The 17,994-nt window shown below is 38.3% G+C and overlaps 1 long non-coding RNA gene across 1 annotated transcript in view; it reads left to right on the forward strand.

The window, feature by feature from the left end:
* Nucleotides 1-4,732: 4,732 nt before the first annotated feature.
* The window catches only part of LOC128082155 (uncharacterized), a 28,710-nt gene continuing 15,448 nt past the window's right edge, over nucleotides 4,733-17,994 (forward strand). Inside the window, exon 1 of the long non-coding RNA XR_008207565.1 lies at nucleotides 4,733-4,801. This is a non-coding gene — a long non-coding RNA (uncharacterized LOC128082155). The remainder of the gene's footprint in view (nucleotides 4,802-17,994) is intronic.

Raw genomic sequence — 17,994 nt, forward strand, 5'->3', positions numbered from 1 at the left:
AAACAAAACCCAAAGGCAGTCAGCCCTTAAATGGGTCTAAGAGAGGCACAGCCAAGCTGCATCCCTTCCAGTCACACAGCTGAATTACCTTCACCTGTGCTCCCAGGGCTGAGGAGTCCTTTCCCCAGGTGCTCAATTAGTGATTCAGGCCATGATTCAACAGTTACCGTACAGATAGTAACTTGCATCTTTGCTTTCTTAACCCGAGCAGAACCATTCTAGCTTTACACTGGTGTACCTGAGAGGAAGAACAGTGCTTTGAGCACCAAGATTCTGTGTGAGGCACAGAAACAGTCCTCTAATGAATGGAATATTTTAAACTAAAGTATTTCTAGTTAAAAAGAATCATTAGTAAAAGTGGAAGTATATCACAGTGGCATATTTGTTCAGGTAAAGTTTTGATTATATAGTGCTTGTTGATCACTTACATAAGTAAGGTAAAGAGAAAACAAAACAAATTAATAGCTTGCATTTTCATAAAATTGGAAATCGTACTGTAGAGAAATGTGAAGTCATGGCCTGAAGCAGTGATTGAGCACCTGGTGGAAGGCAGGAGAGCTCAGGTGCATGCAGTGTACCTGAGTGACTAGAAAGGGTGGAGCCAGGATCCAGCCCTTCCCAGACCTCATTTAAGGGTTGGCAGTAGAGGTAAGAGTATTTTGCTGGAGATCTCTGCATACCCTTCTGATGGCAAATGGCTTTTTTGTTTTGTTTCTGTGCCTGTAGCTGTTGTATTTGGGCAAATGCTCACTTACTGAAACTTAGGCCTTTGTTGCTGCTCTTTCTATCACATTGCACTTACTCAATTCCTTTTTACAATTTCAGTGAGAGGACTTTGTAGTTTTTCACTACGGTGTAAAGAACTTTTTCAAAACCTTGCAAGTCTTTGCTGTTACTCATCTGAGCAATAGGCTTATTGTTTCTTCACTCCAACCTATGTGGGTAATCCAGATCTTGGTTTCTGCTGTTATAGCCTCGTGTGTTTGTTGAATACGTTTGCTGTTGCTTTTTAAGAACAAACTACAGATACAGAATTTTTTCTCAAAGAAACCTTTCTTTGTTCTCCTGTCTTTCTGGCATTTGTAGAAATTGAGGAAGCCTATGTCTGTTATTTATCAAACCTCTGGTAGCACACCAGAGTTCTTGTATTCAAGCAAGCAAGAACATCTCAATTGGTCAGCAGTGTGCTTCTAGTGTTTGGAGTAAACACACCAATATCGCTGTTTTTGCAACAACATCCTTTCTGTGCACACAGTGATCATACTCATGCTTGTTAAAAGCCATTGAGTTTCAGTAGTAGCAGAAAGTGTTATGCAGGTGTTGCTCAGCTTCAGTGCCTTTCCTGTGTTGCTAATGTTGCCATCCTTCTCATAGTCCCAGTCGTCACTGCTGCACAACATGGTTTTAATTAAAAGGTGTGATCAAATTTGTTTGTATTTGTACACTTTTAAAAACAGCAAGCATTGTACCTCAAAGAAAATATTAAATGTATTGATTTACTTAAATGTAAGTGTCACACTTACCCTTTTTAAATGTAGTTCTCTTTATTGATTTATGTTATCATTTTGTCAGGTAAGGATATCTCTCAGCCTTCAGTCTAGATTTCAATGGTTTGGCTGGAAGATTAATTAAACTGTTTTATATAAGCTTGAAAATGATATGATGAGGTGTAAATATAATGCTCAAAATCTTGATTTTAATATAATTTAATATAAAGAATCTTCAAAAAAGCAGTACTGTGCAGCTCAAAGCATCAAGGCTCTCATTTATCTTTATTGTTTCTCATTTAAGCCCAGATCCACGCTTACATGCCAGATGGCAACTGCAGAGGAGTTTCAAGTTATAGCTGCAGTAGATGAAGATAAGTGCCTCTTGAGAAAGGGAAAGCCAGATTGCATATTCCTTTCAATTGCACCTGATGACTTATTGCTAGTCACTAATTGGTTTGTCCATACACAAGCAATTCAGAATCTGACTGCAGTGCCTGACTTTATCAGTAGTTCTCTTCTTCCTGCAGAGATCACTGATGAAATAAATCCTTACAGCAAATAATATTTTATAGGAAGCTATGTGAAAAGCAGACCTAGAGTCTTTTCTCTTATTGTTACTGTCATGTAAGGATCTTTTTTTTTTCAGGAGAGATATAAAATTTTGTGTAACTGTCTCTGTTATAGTTGCAAATAACTGTCTGTGATCTGCTAATATTGAAAGGACAATGTATGCATTTTAGGAAGAGACAGATCTATGATCAGTGCATCTTTGCCATTGAGACAGATGTATTTTTAAAGAAAATCAGACAATCTTTTCTCCCATGTTCTCCCAATGCATTTTCATTTTAGTCCTGGGTGAGACATTTAACAGAGAACCAAGAGAGAGAACTAAGAAAAGTGAAAGATAACTCACGAATGAGAAACTGCTCTTTTATTTTCTCTACTTAGAAGCTATCAGCAGTGAAATGCCTCTAGAGCTTTAGAAAAGCCTTATTGCTTTCATTGTTGTTGATGACAGACAAAGTCTGGGTAATGGTAGAGTGTATAGCCAACAATGTAATGAGCCCTTTAAAAGGTGAAGTATCCACTTAGAAGCCAGCACCTTGGTAAAATGAGCTGTTAGTGTTTGCTAACTAATGCAGAGCCTGCATTGTCTCCCGAAGTCTTCAAATGAAAAGCATTTTCCCTAGACATGTTTTCTAAATGTGGTAGCAACCGAGGTATTTGCAAACAGAAGAAAAACAGCTTTCTGTATTATGAACGCCTAGCAGTTGTCCTGAAGGAGAAGAAATATAAAGTCAGACTGCATAATTAATTCTTAATGTTCTGTGTCTGTGTTGTCTGGACTACAATTATACACAGATAGGCAACAGTGAGTGTGTGTGTGAAGGGACACAACACTTTAGAGCTGTAGCATCATGTAAGTAGATGAAGAACATGAAATATACTTTTATGTAAACTGAAGTAAAATAAACCACTTGGAATCAATCATACTTAAACATATTCTCAAATGTGAGAAAGTTCGAATACTCTTAAGTACGACAGGGTCACATCACATCTAGAAAAGTGATTGAAGAGGTTACAAACACTTGAACAGAGATACCAATTGTGCCTTCTGACTTACTGCTGCTGAATCCTCTTTTTCTATTGAGGGCTTCATAAATAACACAAGGGATGATCACAGACACCAAATCACAAGCATCCAGTCACGAATGGAGCAGTTTAATGCTTGGATTGCTATGCAGTCAAACCAGTAATAATTAGGAAAACGGAAGTTAGGCATCTTCACGTTATAAGAAATTAGTGAATGTAGATATCTCGAGTTTTTTCTCTATGTGGGTTCAGGCATAAATGATGATAGAGCAGTCCTACTACTGAATCTGGCCCAACATTTTGGCAGATAACAAGACTTAAAATCCTTTCCATTTATGCAAAGGAATTTCTTTGCCACTTAGCAGCCACGCATAGGTGAAATGGCACTCAATTATCAGAACACAGCAGCTTCGTTGGTGTCTAAATGCCAGACGTGAAGGTATATATCCCACTGAATACATGGGACATGTAGGTAGGCCCAGTTGTGTGGAGGAGGGTACGCTTGGAACTTCTGAGTATGAGTTATTGTGGTAGTGTGCTCTTTTGAATCAGACTTTAGTAATAGTGATCTGGTGCTTGCATGAGAGCTTTGGAGGGCAGCTTTGGTAGTGATTTCTGCAATGACCTTGGCAAACTTTGATCTGCTTTAGTACAATGCCTCTTGAGATACACATACAGATTGATGGATAAAAATGTTCACAACTTTCCTTTCATCTTTCAGAAAATCTTTCATCTTTGTAGTCTGTAGCATTCTATAAACCCTCTGAGGAAAGGTAAATAACTGCGAAGTTAGGGAAGAAAGTCTGCTACAGTTTTAAGCATCTTGTGAGGCTAAAATTTTAGGATTGGGATGGATGGCTGGAAAGACGGAAAGAATTACAGTAAGCTTGTGAAGAGATGCTTGCAGTTGTCAGAGAATAGTTTCTAACAACGGTAACATAAAAGCATATTCTGTAATTATCACTGTGCTGGGGGAGGAGGGAGAGAGTGTTTTCAAGAACTGGATAACTGGTTAATGTATCACTACTGATCTTGCAGAGCAGCATAGACCTGCTGTACAACAGGAAATACTTTAAGATTTGTCAAGAAAGGGTATAAAAACTGTCCCCCAGTAACTCTTCTTGGAGTTTACTTTCAAAGCGTTAGATATTGTCATTAGTTGGAGGAAACTCAAAGCCTCCAAACGACCATTAGTGTACTTCTCATGGTAAAGTGACATGACTACTTTTAATGTGAATTTATTGCTCTTAAAGATCCTGGCTTGACTGATGTACCACAGACCAACTTACCTGTAGGAACAAAGCTTCAATGAGGAAAGGGCAGCTTGGTTAGCTAAAAGGTCATTTAAATAATGTAGAAAAAAATTGCTGCTTTTTCTCCCTGAGATGAAATGTTAATTGTTGAGAAATTTAGAGGTTGTTTTCTTCAGAACTGTTTTTCTTCTTTCTCGGCAGCACTGTGTCTGAATTCAGTGGTGGTTGTGTGACCCTCATCAGTAGCTTTGTGCTGATAACTACCAAGGCTGCTGGGCCCTGATTGGCATTGGTCAGAGAGAGTAGAGGGGTTGGAGGATGTTTGCTTTCTGAGTCAGAAAATCCTGTATTTGTGTGCAAGCACTTTGTTAGAGACCTTTTTTTTGTTTGTTTGCAGGGGATGACAAGTCGGTATGGTACAGCGGGGACTTCCTTACTGCTTTCTCTTATATGAGAGAAATATGAGTAAGAGCAATTCTCTGCTTTTTTTTTTTAACTTGATCTTTTAAGCACTATGACCACTGTTTTTATTTGTTAATACGCCATAGCATATGTATCAGCAAATATGGCAAAATGTAATTCTGTTTTCGAGGTCAGGCCTGTTACAGGAGCTGCTGTTTTCCAGGTAAGGGTTCAAGGTGCTTTTCAATGAGACGCTGCTTTAATAAATCATTTTGTATATATATAATAGCTTACACAAGTTAGGATATTAATTTCCAAGTGGTGCTCGTCATGAATATGCATTTAAAAAACCTGAGCTGAATAAAGCATATGGCCTTTACAACATCTCAAGACCATATCTGTAATTCAGTGTGCATTCCTGCTGATACACAGACAAAGGTGAATTACTTCCAGACAGAAACATGTCAATGCTCTATTGAGTAGTCAATTATTAAACACGTAATGGAATCTGAGGTTATCAAGACATACTCAGAATATATCTGGGGTGTATAATTTCTACCAGAATTGAACAACTAGATTATTACTAAAAAATCCAAGCAAAATCATACTAGCATAGGATTAGAATGAGTTACTGCTCTTGCTGTATGATGGATGAGAAACATTTGCTTCATCAACCTCCTGATGAGCTAATTTCAAAGTCCTATGCATACACACTTAGAAATATAACAGTAAGCAACTTTTTTTTGCCCTCAAGAAATGATCCATCCAATTCCAAAGAATGGAACATTCCTTGGAAAAATGATGATTTTGAGAACCGAGCATGAAGGTAGATGTTGCAACGTAAGTGTCCTGAGAATTACCACGGTAGCAATTTGGTTGAATAAAATAAATAAACGATTAAGTAATTGCTGAATGATGAGAGAACTATTTCATGAATGTCACCTGCTTGAAGTTCCAAGTGTTATTCCTTCACCTAAACCTATGGTAAAGATTTTATTTATGAGGAGAAAAGTGTATTTGATGGTTGGAAAAGCATTTCGAATAAATTACAAACATTATTCAGGCTGTGGCTGTTAGTTTTACTGCAATTATATATCAGGATGAATACATTGGGTCTCTGTTCTAGTGCTTACTTTTTATTCACTTTAGGCAAGTTTCAGGTTTATTGCAGTTTGCTGGAAGGTACCGTTTAAATCAGCAGAGCAGTGTGTCAGGCTGGCTCCATTGCTTCAAGTGGGTTTTAGTAGAAATTTATCCTGAGTTGCCTTACATGTAATTTTGAGTACTATGAATTGAGATATTACTGTGTGTTTTTATGGCTCAAAAAAAATTCTCATCTGTGATTTTTTTCAACAACGCTTCTCACCAACATTTTTGCAGTGTGATTATAGTTACTTGCACGCTCCAAAAGGAATTGCAAAGTCTCTCTAACTTGATTCAACAGGTTGCTGTTATTTTCTTTTCCTAAGAGATTTGGGCGGTACGTGAGGCAACATTCAGTTGTTGACATTTTGTGCCTTTTAAATAGGAAATCTGTGATGCAGGCTTTAAATGTATGAATTGGTATATCCAAACAGAAACAAAGTAAAACTGCTGAACTGTAAGATATCAGGAATGTGCTGGCTAATAAGACTGCAAGTGCAAGCTAATATGCATTTATGAAAATAGAGGAATTCAAGGACAGAAGCTCAGAAGTGGAGGCTGTGCAGCTCTTTCCTAGGTAATCTTTTCTTCTAGATGTTTCTTCTTGAAGTTGAATGTAGAAGTGAGTTCATTCTGCAATCTGTATTTCACTGATACTCTCTTAAAGATGCTCAGTGTCACTACATGATGTCGTTGTTCAAGACCACAAGGACTTACATGGTTATGTGCAAAAAGCAGCTGTTACTTGAGATGTGAGAATAAAAGGAAACTTACAAAAGAGATGGGATAAAGTTTCTCAGTTTATGTGTAAGATGTTTAAGTGCATCTCCAAGTAAACAATGTGAGTGTGGGCTTTTACTGCAATAAGTAAACAACGTGCCACAATAATAAGCAAATAACATTGTTTTTCTTCATGCTATAGTATCTCTCATAGTGACAGATTAAAAGTATCCTGTAATAACTTCCTGAAGTTAACTCATTTTGAGTAGGCTTTAACAAGAGACTCTGGTGAGAACTGAGCAAATGAGAGTATCTAAAATTACCAGTCCTAAGCCTCAACTTATAATGTGTCATTAAATCCCAGCCTTCCAAGCATTGATATTCTAACAAAGCTCTGCAAAGAAATCTTTGTCACTAACTACTCGTACTGCTGGGAATCCTTTAATTGAGGCCTTCAAGTGGGACCCTGCCTTATTAATAATGAACTTCCAGCACCTGTAGCCCAGGCATTTGCTCCTGCTGTCACTCTGCCTGGCCTTTGTTGATAAGCTCATTCATCCTTCTCCTCCGTTTAGTGATCAAGAAAATTCTCATGTTGCTTTTTGAGTATCTTCTTGATACCCCAGCAGGTATAATTGCTTGTTATTACTATTCGTAACGTTGCTGCTTTTGAACTTTTACTTTGTTTTGTTCTTCCAAGAGAAGCTTATGTGATTAACGGTGTGATCAGAGCATGCAAAAACTGTCTGGAATATGAAACTATCTTGGTATGAAGGAAGAGCTCCTTTATACGAATGGGATTTTTTCTCTTATTCTTGTAGTTGCCACTGTAAACTTCAGAATATGCCTTTATCCATGTAGCAAAGCTTCAGGGAATAATAATCTATTGTATTAAGGAAAGAAAAAAAGAACACCCAAAAAACTTTCAGAAGGAGGATATTGTTCCAAAGGCTTTGTTTAATTTTTTCTCATCCTCCCTGTGTTAAGGAAGAGAGAAGGTGGTAATGGATTTCAATAGCACCGCTTATGTTCTGCTGAAACTTGGAACTGCGTTCTTTCCTTTGTTCAGTTTCCCTGTATTTATCCTGAATGTGGAGCCAGGCTGGGGCTCCTTGGGCTGTGAAAGGGCCAGGTATGTGCTGGCTGCAGCACTGCTAGTGCTTTGGAATCTGATTCTATAAACCCTAGTGGAAATAAGATGAATTTGTGTGTAAAATACCTTCTGAACCATGAAGGTAGTGTATGACATTGACTAGCTAAAAATAGAGCTGTGATTATGCATGAAAGGAACAGCATCACTTTGGAGGAAATATTACTTGCTTAAGCAAAAATGTTAAAACCACTTGTTTGTAGACTTTAATTTTTGTTTGTGTGCAATTCAGACAGCCAAATAACTACAAAGGGGGCAGACTTACTGCAAAAATAAAAGAGAATCACAGAATAACAGTGAAAAAGAGGAGGGAAAAGAGGCCCCAAAGCTCTAATGTGTTTTGGTTTTGAAATGCAGTGAGTTGAGTAGTGCTATATTTAAAGCAACTCTATTTCCTCACAGTTGGCAAAGAATGGCAGTGAGGTGAATAAAGCATCATAATCCAGGAATAGTTCAACCGTCCACAGATACGATATCACTAGAAAATGGTGTAATAAGGAGGGGTAGCTTACAGGGAACACGATGTTTAATGTATTCCTCTCCAGAGTTTTGTGAACCCATACATAGTAAGTGAACAGTGAGCTTGGCAGTAAACAGCTCCTCTTGTAAAACTTTCTGCAGTGACAATGCAGGTGCTCGTTATCTCTGAAGTTGCTTTATAGCACTGGATTCACATTTCCTATTAATTTGACTTCCTTTAAACATGAATAGTTTGAATCAAAGCAGTAGTAGGAAAGGTGCTTTTGATTTACCAAGACCTGCAATTCAGTGTAGTTAATAATGTACTGCTTTATTCAAGAAAGGAATTTGCCCTTAAGTTAGAATAAGAGTTTTTCAAATGAGGTGCTTTAAAAACCTAAGTAACTTTTTCTCCTATCAATCATTGGCACATTTTACAGGGGAGATGCAGATCCTTAAAACATTTATTAGCTTAACATTCATATCAGGCAAGGATACTGTCCATGTTTCAGATGTAAAAAACGGCTGCAGATTCATACAACTGTTTAGGTAGATAACCCCAAAGTTATCTGTGGAAATTCTAAACTTTTGGGTTTGTGTGACTTAAGAAGTTAAAATATAACATTTGTGAGACTGCACAAATCCAGATTTGAGTCTCAGGCCAATACTGGGCAGTGGGTTTTGGGCATTTTTGTACCGTGGAATTCCTACAGCTGTCTAAGAAATGACTGAGTGACACTAAAATGTGTGCTTTTTTACCCAAACTTCCCTCTGAAGTATTTAGTTAACAATCTAAATATTTCTGATCAGCCAGAATTTATTAGAGTAGTTGTGATTTGTAATTCATTCATAGAACAAGATGTGTGGGGATGGACTTAGATTCCTTCTTGCTTCTAATGCATCTATTTTAAACCATGGCTGTGTGACAAAGGAAGAACTGACATAGTTTTTTGACTAACAGATACAGAGGTGAAGTATGTAGCACAAAGAAGAATCTGGTCATCTAATTCACTTCAGAAGTAGGAACAGGCAAAAATATCTTGATCTATATTGTTCGGTGTTCATCCCTAAGCTGTGAAGTGTACAGCACTTAGAGTTTACCTGCCTTTTCAATATTAATTCTGACATGTTAAAGCAGTTGTCTAAATTAGTAGGAAATGCTATCAAACATTTGCAGGATGAAATTTGTAAGTATCCACTTAGTACAGATGTACCTCTTAGCATTATGTACACCAGCTACCAGAATGAATTGTCTAAACAAATGTAATTCAGTTTGTGCATCTGCAAGTGAGAGCGAATGAAAACCAACCAAAAAATCGTACTGCCATGAATGCCCCTTTGTAGAGTCTGCAGTGGAATGCGTAGTTGACTTTGTTAAAATTATACAGAAAGTAAAATCCTTGTTAGCACTGAAATTTTGCTAGCAGTGCAACTTACACAGAGGGTACAGTGAGTGATCATCTCCTCAGATACAGTTACGGAGTTAGCACAGAAAGCACTGTGTCATTTGATTTTTACGCATCTGGAGTAGAAGTCTCTCTAGTAATATTTTAAATGAAACATTTTCACCACTTAGAGAAAATCCATACCATTATTAGAAAAACCCTGTAACTTTGAAGAAAATATGAAGTGAGGGAAAGGTAGATTTCATGCACTGGCAAACAGAACAATGGTAAGTTGCTTCAGAAAGAAGACTGAATTAATGAGAAATCCAGCTCTGAAAACTGCATTTGCTTTGTCAGGAGTTGATTCCTGCAGATTGCATTAAGCCTCCAGTTCAACACAAACTAAGGAAGTACACAACTAATCTTCCCACTGCAAGCTGTGTTGTTAGTTCTCGTGGGCCTTTCCCACTGTGGATGTGGTTTGGTGCTCCAGAATGAAGTCCTGTGAGCTGTTCGCTGGTGCATTTCTAGTGCGTGCCTGTGGAAATGTGTAATATTACAAAGTTGGGTGAAACAATTGTTGCCCAGATGAGCAGGACAAATGTAGTGATCCCATTTTTGTTTGTTGTGAATTTACATTTCACATAGATTTGGTGCATTTCAGTGTAAGTGGCATAACTGACTGTTCTTATTGAATCTGCTATGCAAACAGTTTGGAAAAGTATGGTAAAATGAGAGGACAACTAAAGTCTGAAAATAGTGAAAGCTCCCAAGACACCACCAATTTTGCTTCACTGGATATTGTGTGTTTCTGCAGGCAAATAGCTGCTTATACTTCCAGCGAATAAATGTCACTGACTATTCTGCTAATGACTTTATACACGTTTGACAACTATAAGTCCCTACTCTCAATACCAAATTGTTATTAGAAGTGTCACAGTCCTGACTTAAAGAATGTAGGATATGTTTGTTTCTTCCTTTTGACCTCGTTAATATATTCTTCCTGTCTAAATCTGGCAAGCTGTAATGTGCTCACTGTGTCGTTGCCTGCTTTATTCATTCAGGTCCACTCTGACATTTGCAAATACAAATATCCAAAGCAGTTCAACAAGTGTTATTACTTGGGACTAATTGTTCCCACCTCTTTTCTGTGTGCCCAGACATTTCTGCCTAGAAATATTCCCCTTTGTGCTCTTCTGTTGCATCTTGCTTTTAGGAAAACTATGAAAATAACAAGTGTTACAAGCAGGGATCAGCTGCTGAATTAAGGAAAACGCACAGAGCAGAATTTGTGGTGATGTACTGGCATTTTTCTGACCTTAGATCCAACTGAAATTCTTGTGCTTTAGTCCTAAAGCTTTTGTAAGGCCTTGCAAGGACCATCCATCAGCAATCTGCTCTGACAGGAATGCTGACAAGGACCTTGTCTGTAGAACTGCTATGAAAGTGAGGCAATGTCTAAATATGCTTCGAGTATTGCAGTATTTTTATTTCAATTTCTTCACAACAATGCTTTTTATTCTAGAGCTGTGGAGATGTGGCACTGAGAGACAAGGTTTCCTGCCATGGTGGGGTGGGTTGGACCAGATGATCTTACAGGTTTTTTCCAGCCTTAATGATTGTGTGAAAAGGATGGGAAAATAATGAGAAAAGAATACACGAAGTAACTGATGCACATTGCAATTGCAAATTGTTGACTGATGCTCAGCTGCATGCTGGCAGTGACCACTCCTTGGCAACTCCTCCAGTTTTGTTTTTCAGTATGATGCCACACAGTATGGGACATCTCCTTGTCTGTTCTGGGTCAGCTGTGTGGGCTGTGCACCCTCTGGGCTCCTCGTGCTTCCCCAGCTCCTTGCTAGCAGGGCAGCAGGAGAACCTGAAATGTCCTTAACTTAGTGTGAATGCTGCTCAGTAACAACCAAAATGTGTGTTATCCATGTTTTCACCCTAAATACAAAACAAAGCACCATACCAGCTACTAGGAAGACAATGAACTCTATCCTATCCATAACCAGGATGTGCATATACAGGTTTATGATTCATCTTGGCTTTTGAGACCTCTGAGATTTCCTGTGCTTTTATCTTCATAGTCTGTATTTTTCTGAATTTGTCTCACGCGTTGCTGTGCCTCCCTAAGAGGTGAGCACTAAAACTAAGTTCTGATATGGAAGAGAGAAAGAAGATGCAAACAAAACACTCTCACAGGTAATCAGACTGCTTAAAGTAAGCAGCCCAAATTGGAAAGTAAAAGGAATGTACCAGCTATAGCCCAAAAAATGAACAAAAAAGTTAAGAAGAGCCAAGTGTTGCACTGTGTACTGTCACTTCCACAGTACAGCTGAGGAGTTTAGTTTCCTGTGCTGCCATAGGCTCTGACCATTGGAATATGTCAGTCCTTCTGTGTCTCCCTGTGTCAGGATGAAGCTGGTCCACACTGAGTTATCTTCATGCAAAAGCTGTTTTTGTTTGTTTGGGTGTTGATTAGATTTCATTGGCACTGCCTGTATGTCTGTACAGCACCTGCTGTTATAGGAGGATAATGAATATTAAGAGTAGCAATAAGCTCTATAATTTCATTGATCCATCCCATGTCTAATGCTGATAGACAAAAAATACAGCATTTAGGTTGTGAAAGGCTTACTTAAATTTCATTCAAGCGTGCAAGTTTGCTGAAGTGAAATGTTCCTAAATTGGAGCCTGGATGCTGCTTACTGTCTGCACAGGCACTGCAGCACACCTGATGCACACACCTGCTCTGCACCCTTCCCTTACCTATCCCATCTTATCCCTACTATGCAGATTAGGTGCACAGAACACTAATCCAGCACAGCTGCTGTCTTCACCCTTGTTGTATGGAAACTCCAGTTTTGATCTATGCTTTGTATGTGCCACCTGTGCCGTGATAGTAAGAATTTTTCCCTCTGAACAGCTGATGGGAGAGAAAAGAGTTCCACTTAATGTGAGATTGGGTATTTGTTTGCAGCTTTTCACTGTTACATCAAAATGCTTTGAATGAAATGGGTCCCAAGAAATAGGTTATTCTTTCCACAGGCTTTCTAGTTAGCTGGGATAGCTAAATGCTGAGAGAAGGGGAGAGTGCTACAGGCAGAAACGTGAGCTGGGTAAGGTCTAGCAGGTGAAATGATAATTTTTTGGGGGTGTGATGGAAGTTTGGTGTCTCAGACTAAACTGCTTTTAGGTTGTTAGGGAATTATCTTTGCATCCTGTATTTCATACACATTATGAAATCCTACAATGTTCTTTATTTTTAAAATCATTTTTTCACAGTGGTCTTTCAGTTGCTGCTATGGTTCTCTTTACTTACAGCATTAAAACTTCATTTTATATAATATTCATTATTGATTGCTTTTACATAATGATGAGGTAGGAAACTTTTCCAGAAAGGTTGGGATGCTGAGCTGTAACAGTTATTTATGTAATAAACCTAGGACTGGGTGGGATGGAGGATGACTTTGAAGCTTAAATTGTACAGCTTAAGCGGGCTGAAGTCATCTGTTGGGTTTCTCCTGCCCACTAGATCTGAGGAACTGCTCCTGATTTGACTATGAAAATCTCATTTCTTAAGGCAGGGAAATGGATTCTTGTTGCTAGTCTGACAGAAGCCAAAATACCTTCAGAATGCAATGGAAATTTCCTGCCTTTGAGAACTGGGGCAGAAAATTTCTGAAGTTTGACACAGAAAAGGTACTCAAGTTAGAAATGGAAATGGAGGTCCTCAGCCATGAAATAGTCTCTGGAGCTATAACAAACCCAGAAATAGATGTCTTTATTTTTATACCACTAAGTAACTCATGCCTCATGTTCCTCTTGGTAATTGTTGATGATTTCTGTAACTCTTGTTCCTCTAAAAGAAAAAATACTGGGTAAGTCTGATGGATGCCATCTTCCAGATTGCACAAAGAAGTTTAGCAATATCAGCTAAATAATCATAGCCTGTTAGGTGGTTTGTATCAACTAGAAATCAGCAATTTTAGAGCACCTATCTTTGCTGGACAACACTTTTTTAATTGGTAATTTTTTGTTGTTCTTGAGTTTTGATTTTGTTTTTGATATGGAAGTGAAGTGAGGTAATATGATAAGCTAGCAGTACAGGTCACTGGTGTTCATACAGCTACATTTAAGAGCGGTGAGTAAAAGACCGAAGCACCATTCTGATTCCTGTTCTCATCTCTGTTCCCTGAGTGTGGGATGCAGCAAGGTGAGTCCTGCCCCATCTCTCGGTGGCTCTGAGAATCTGAAGTGGACTCTCACACCATGCTGTGTATGTAATTCGGTTTGTAATGTGTCCTGGCAGTTTCCTCTTCTTGTGTACAGCACTTCAGCTCTGTTTTGCCACACTGACCTTTAGCTTTACATCAAGTTCTTTCCTATGTGAAAAAAATCCCTAAAAAAACCAAAAACAAACAAACAAACAAAACAAACAAACAAAAAACAAAAACAAAAACAAACCGGGGAGCACAGTTAGACATCCATGACAAAGAAGTCTAGAAAGAAGTCTGCAAATACTGTCATTTGATCAATGAATCGTGCATTAATGAGAAAAGTCAAGAATTTATTGCGTTACTGATTGCTTAAATTCACCTAATTGTTGATACAATAGAATTCTAGAATGAGGGAATTGGATTTCCCGTGAGGGAAAGAATGAAAGAATTTCAGAAATGCAGCTTGAAATTTAGGTCAAGAAAAAACGATGTTGAATCTACCTGAAAGTACCCTGTGTTCACCAGAAGAGGGAGCCTGGCAAGGAGAGCCGAAGTTAACCCGTCTCATACAGAGTAGAGAGCTATAGCATTAGAAATTCTTATTTCCATCTGTTTCAGCAGCTTGACAGTGTGGTACAGGTAGAAAAATGTTTCTTTTTGAAGTTCCATATGAATTTAGGTTGAATTTAAACTGATCAGCAAGGATCATTTTTCCCCTGTTGATGACATCTCACACATAGACCTGAGACAACTGTTAATGAAAAGGCAATTTGTCCTAATGCAGTGGTGGCTTTACGTGAGAAGGGCTCTATCTGCCTAGAACTGTGGGCATTCCCTGAGCACGGAAATGTTGCACTATGTTGATCAATTTGTTAGTTTACAAATTACACGAATGGCATGACTTTCTAACTGGAAATTTGTCAGGTAGGACGGAAGTGTTTGTGGTATGTTCACACATGTCAAGTTGTTCCTATTAGAGGTGAGAATGTTCAAAATTCCTATTTCCTTTACTGGGAGGATTTCCTTCTTTCTTTTGGTCCTGCAGCAAGCCTTGTCCTACTTGATAGGTACAAGTATGCTTCCTAGGAGGAATGCAACTTCTGCCTGCCCTGATCTGTACAATTAATCAAGTTTTAATTTAGAAATGTTCTCAGATTTCAAATTTTGCTGTGCATGTTTGCCAGGCTGATTCTAGAGCAATTTATCTTAACCATCACAGAAAATGCAGGATATGCTGGTAAAACCACAACAAACTTTTTGATGCTTCCATATATATAAATTAATGTTGGAATTTCTTAGGGCACGACAGCATGATGGGTCTTGTGCTTACAATGTAACCTTTCAAATTGCTAATGGATGTATAACTTCTATATATATCAAATATATAAAGGTGTAAACATGACCAGAACCTGCTCCACAAATCATTAAGTCTGTGGAAGTCTTTCTTTAAAGTATCTTTCCTTTGAGCCCATAAGATACATAGTCTTTGGGTTCAGATGTAGCCACAGGGAAAGGTTTTTGTTACAATACCAACAGTCTGAATAGATTATAGCGATAGATTAAGCTGTGTTATTTAGGCACTGGAAAATAGGTAGAAGTGGTGAAAATTTAATGGTGAAAATCAAAATACTGTTAAATCTTTCAAATGATGCAGCACATCTCACTTTTTGCTGGAAATCATTTGTTTGCAATGTCTAGTTTAAAAATGAGCCAGCATCCTCCTACTTTATATCTGTGTTGTACTGTGTAGCCATAATTTGTGTTGTCTCTAACTACATTTGTTAGGGGTGCAGAAGAGTGGCACATGAATATCTGTATAAGGCTGTTCATGTCTCATGGCATCCAGGTAATTTTCTTATGAGAGAACAATGCAATAACTACAAACTAGGTAGATCTGTTTTTTCAGCTTTTGAACAACTACTATTATAAGAAATTTAACTTTTCTTTGGAGGCAGAACAAAAACCACTGGATGTTAATAAGGAGGAACAGAGAATGAGAAGGTGTGAATGTCATCATGTACAGTGCATTATGCATGGGCAGTGCTCTGCTTCCCTTCAGGTCTGATGGTTGTGTGGATTACTTTGTTACTCCTAAGGAAATTACTCTTTTTCCTAGGTTATTTTTCCACCAGGTTAATGAGATGTTCTTATTCACTGAGCACTGACTGCCAGCTGTGAGACTGGTGGAAGGAAAGAAATAGGGAGCTGCCAGCACCCCAGGCAATATGCCTGGGGTTAAAATGGACAGACCTTTTGGCAACTGGCTGGTAACATGGAACTTATGTTTTCAGTGCAAAAGTCCTTAAAGGAAGCTGTAGGATTTGGGGTTCTGTAACTGTCGGTTCAAGTGAAGTAGAAACAAATAGTTGGAGGAGAGAGATGGAGAAATTACAGGGATACTGTGTTTTTGGAAGAAACCATCTATAGAACAGTTAAGTGAAAAGGTTTCTAGAAGATAATGTGTGAATGGAAGTAGTGAGTGTAGTCTCTGCGTTTGTTCTATCTTGGTGACTGATACAGCTGCATTATGTGGTTGGAGATGTAGCTGCCCGGTTTCTGCTTCTAGAGTGCTTGATCCTTAGGTCTAACTCAAAGAATCTTCATGAGTATTGAGGAATCTGAGGTTAAGAGCTGTGAATAGCTCTGATGTTCTTTAATGTATATGCATGCCATTCTAAAAATGGTGAAGGGATAAGCTCTTGAGCTTGTAAAAGAAAGTTTCCCCTATTTTGTGTCTCAAAAATGTCAATATAAAGAATGCCTACCATGTGTGCACTGTTAAGCGTTAGTCTTGGGGATGGGAGTGCTAGTATTCTCCCTGCAGCTATCCAAGGAAGCCTCTTTGCTATGAGGTTGTAGCTGAAAAAAAGCTTATGCCAAGAAAATGTTAGAGGCTAGCAAAAAGAAGTCTGTAATCAATTCAGTCTAAAGAAGGCCAACAACAACCTCATAATTTTCAGAACATGAGTATTTTGCACAGTCAACAGAAGGGAGCTTAATTAGGCTTGTGGCCCTGTCCTGTACTTCATGAGACATTCGCTTCTCTGTGCAGGCTGACACAGATAGGGAGATAGATGAGAATAGATAGGGATAAACAGGAGGAGGGCCAAGCTTGCCTCACTGCTCTGTTTTTCTGGAGCTTTCCTTTGCTATCCATCTGTGCCATTAGTAAGATACTTCTATGTCAACATTTATCATCTTCTTTCCCTCCTGGGCTAACTTCTTCTAGAAACAGGGGCAATGATATATCAGCTACAAAGAAAGTAACATCTTTGCAGGTTTTCAGCAGCCTCCCTGGCATCTGCTGTCTGCAGGTGAAATAACATCTGAAATAACATTGCCATTTATTTAGAGAGGATTTTACAACCTTATTTTGTAGATCCAAAGTATTCAAAAGTTCAGATACTTGAAGTAGGTTTACGAAGTGCTCTTGGCTAAGTCTCAGTGACTGTTCCTGATGTCTAGGTCTGACTTGAGTCATACCATACAGCAAACAAATCATGTCAGTTTTGAAATTTGTAGGCAGAGGATTTGGATAAATGAGTACTAGGCAGTACAGAGACTGATGTGGTATTGCAAGGTACGTCACAGAGGCAAAGGAATAATTTGTTCCTGAATTGACTTGAATGAAAATAGAGTATGCTGCTCTCTACCCTTGTCAAGCATTACAGAAGAGGAGATCTGTATTATTCCTGTTTTATGTAATACTTCACAACATCTATTTAAGGGCAAAGAGAAAAAAAGTTGCTTGTTTCTTTTTAAGGGGTATTGCTCATCTTTGGAGCACAGTTAGTCATTAATGAACACACCAATTATATAAATAAAATAAATGACATGGCATTGTGAACAGCTTTGCAGAAGGTATTGTTTTGTAAGGGTGATCCTAATGCCTGCTTAGAATATAAGTAAGGAGAAACTGAAAAAAAAACAGGAGGGCTGGTGTTAGGGTGCATCTCTGGCCCTTTCTGCTTGTCAGAATATAGATGAACTAAGTATGTCATCATTAGAATAAATCATTCTGTTGAGTTCACTTTGTGTTTTCTAATATTTTCTCAAAGGTTTTGGGGCTGGAATACTGCCATTACCAACACATTCTTTGAATTAGTCATTGGTTCAATCTGAATAGGCTGATCTTAAGAAGTAACTGTAGTTTTCTCAACTATCAGAAACCTC

The sequence above is a fragment of the Tympanuchus pallidicinctus genome, unplaced genomic scaffold, assembly GCF_026119805.1.
Source record: "Tympanuchus pallidicinctus isolate F22 unplaced genomic scaffold, pur_lepc_1.0 scaffold22, whole genome shotgun sequence".
In the NCBI taxonomy this organism is placed as follows: Eukaryota; Metazoa; Chordata; class Aves; order Galliformes; family Phasianidae; genus Tympanuchus; species Tympanuchus pallidicinctus.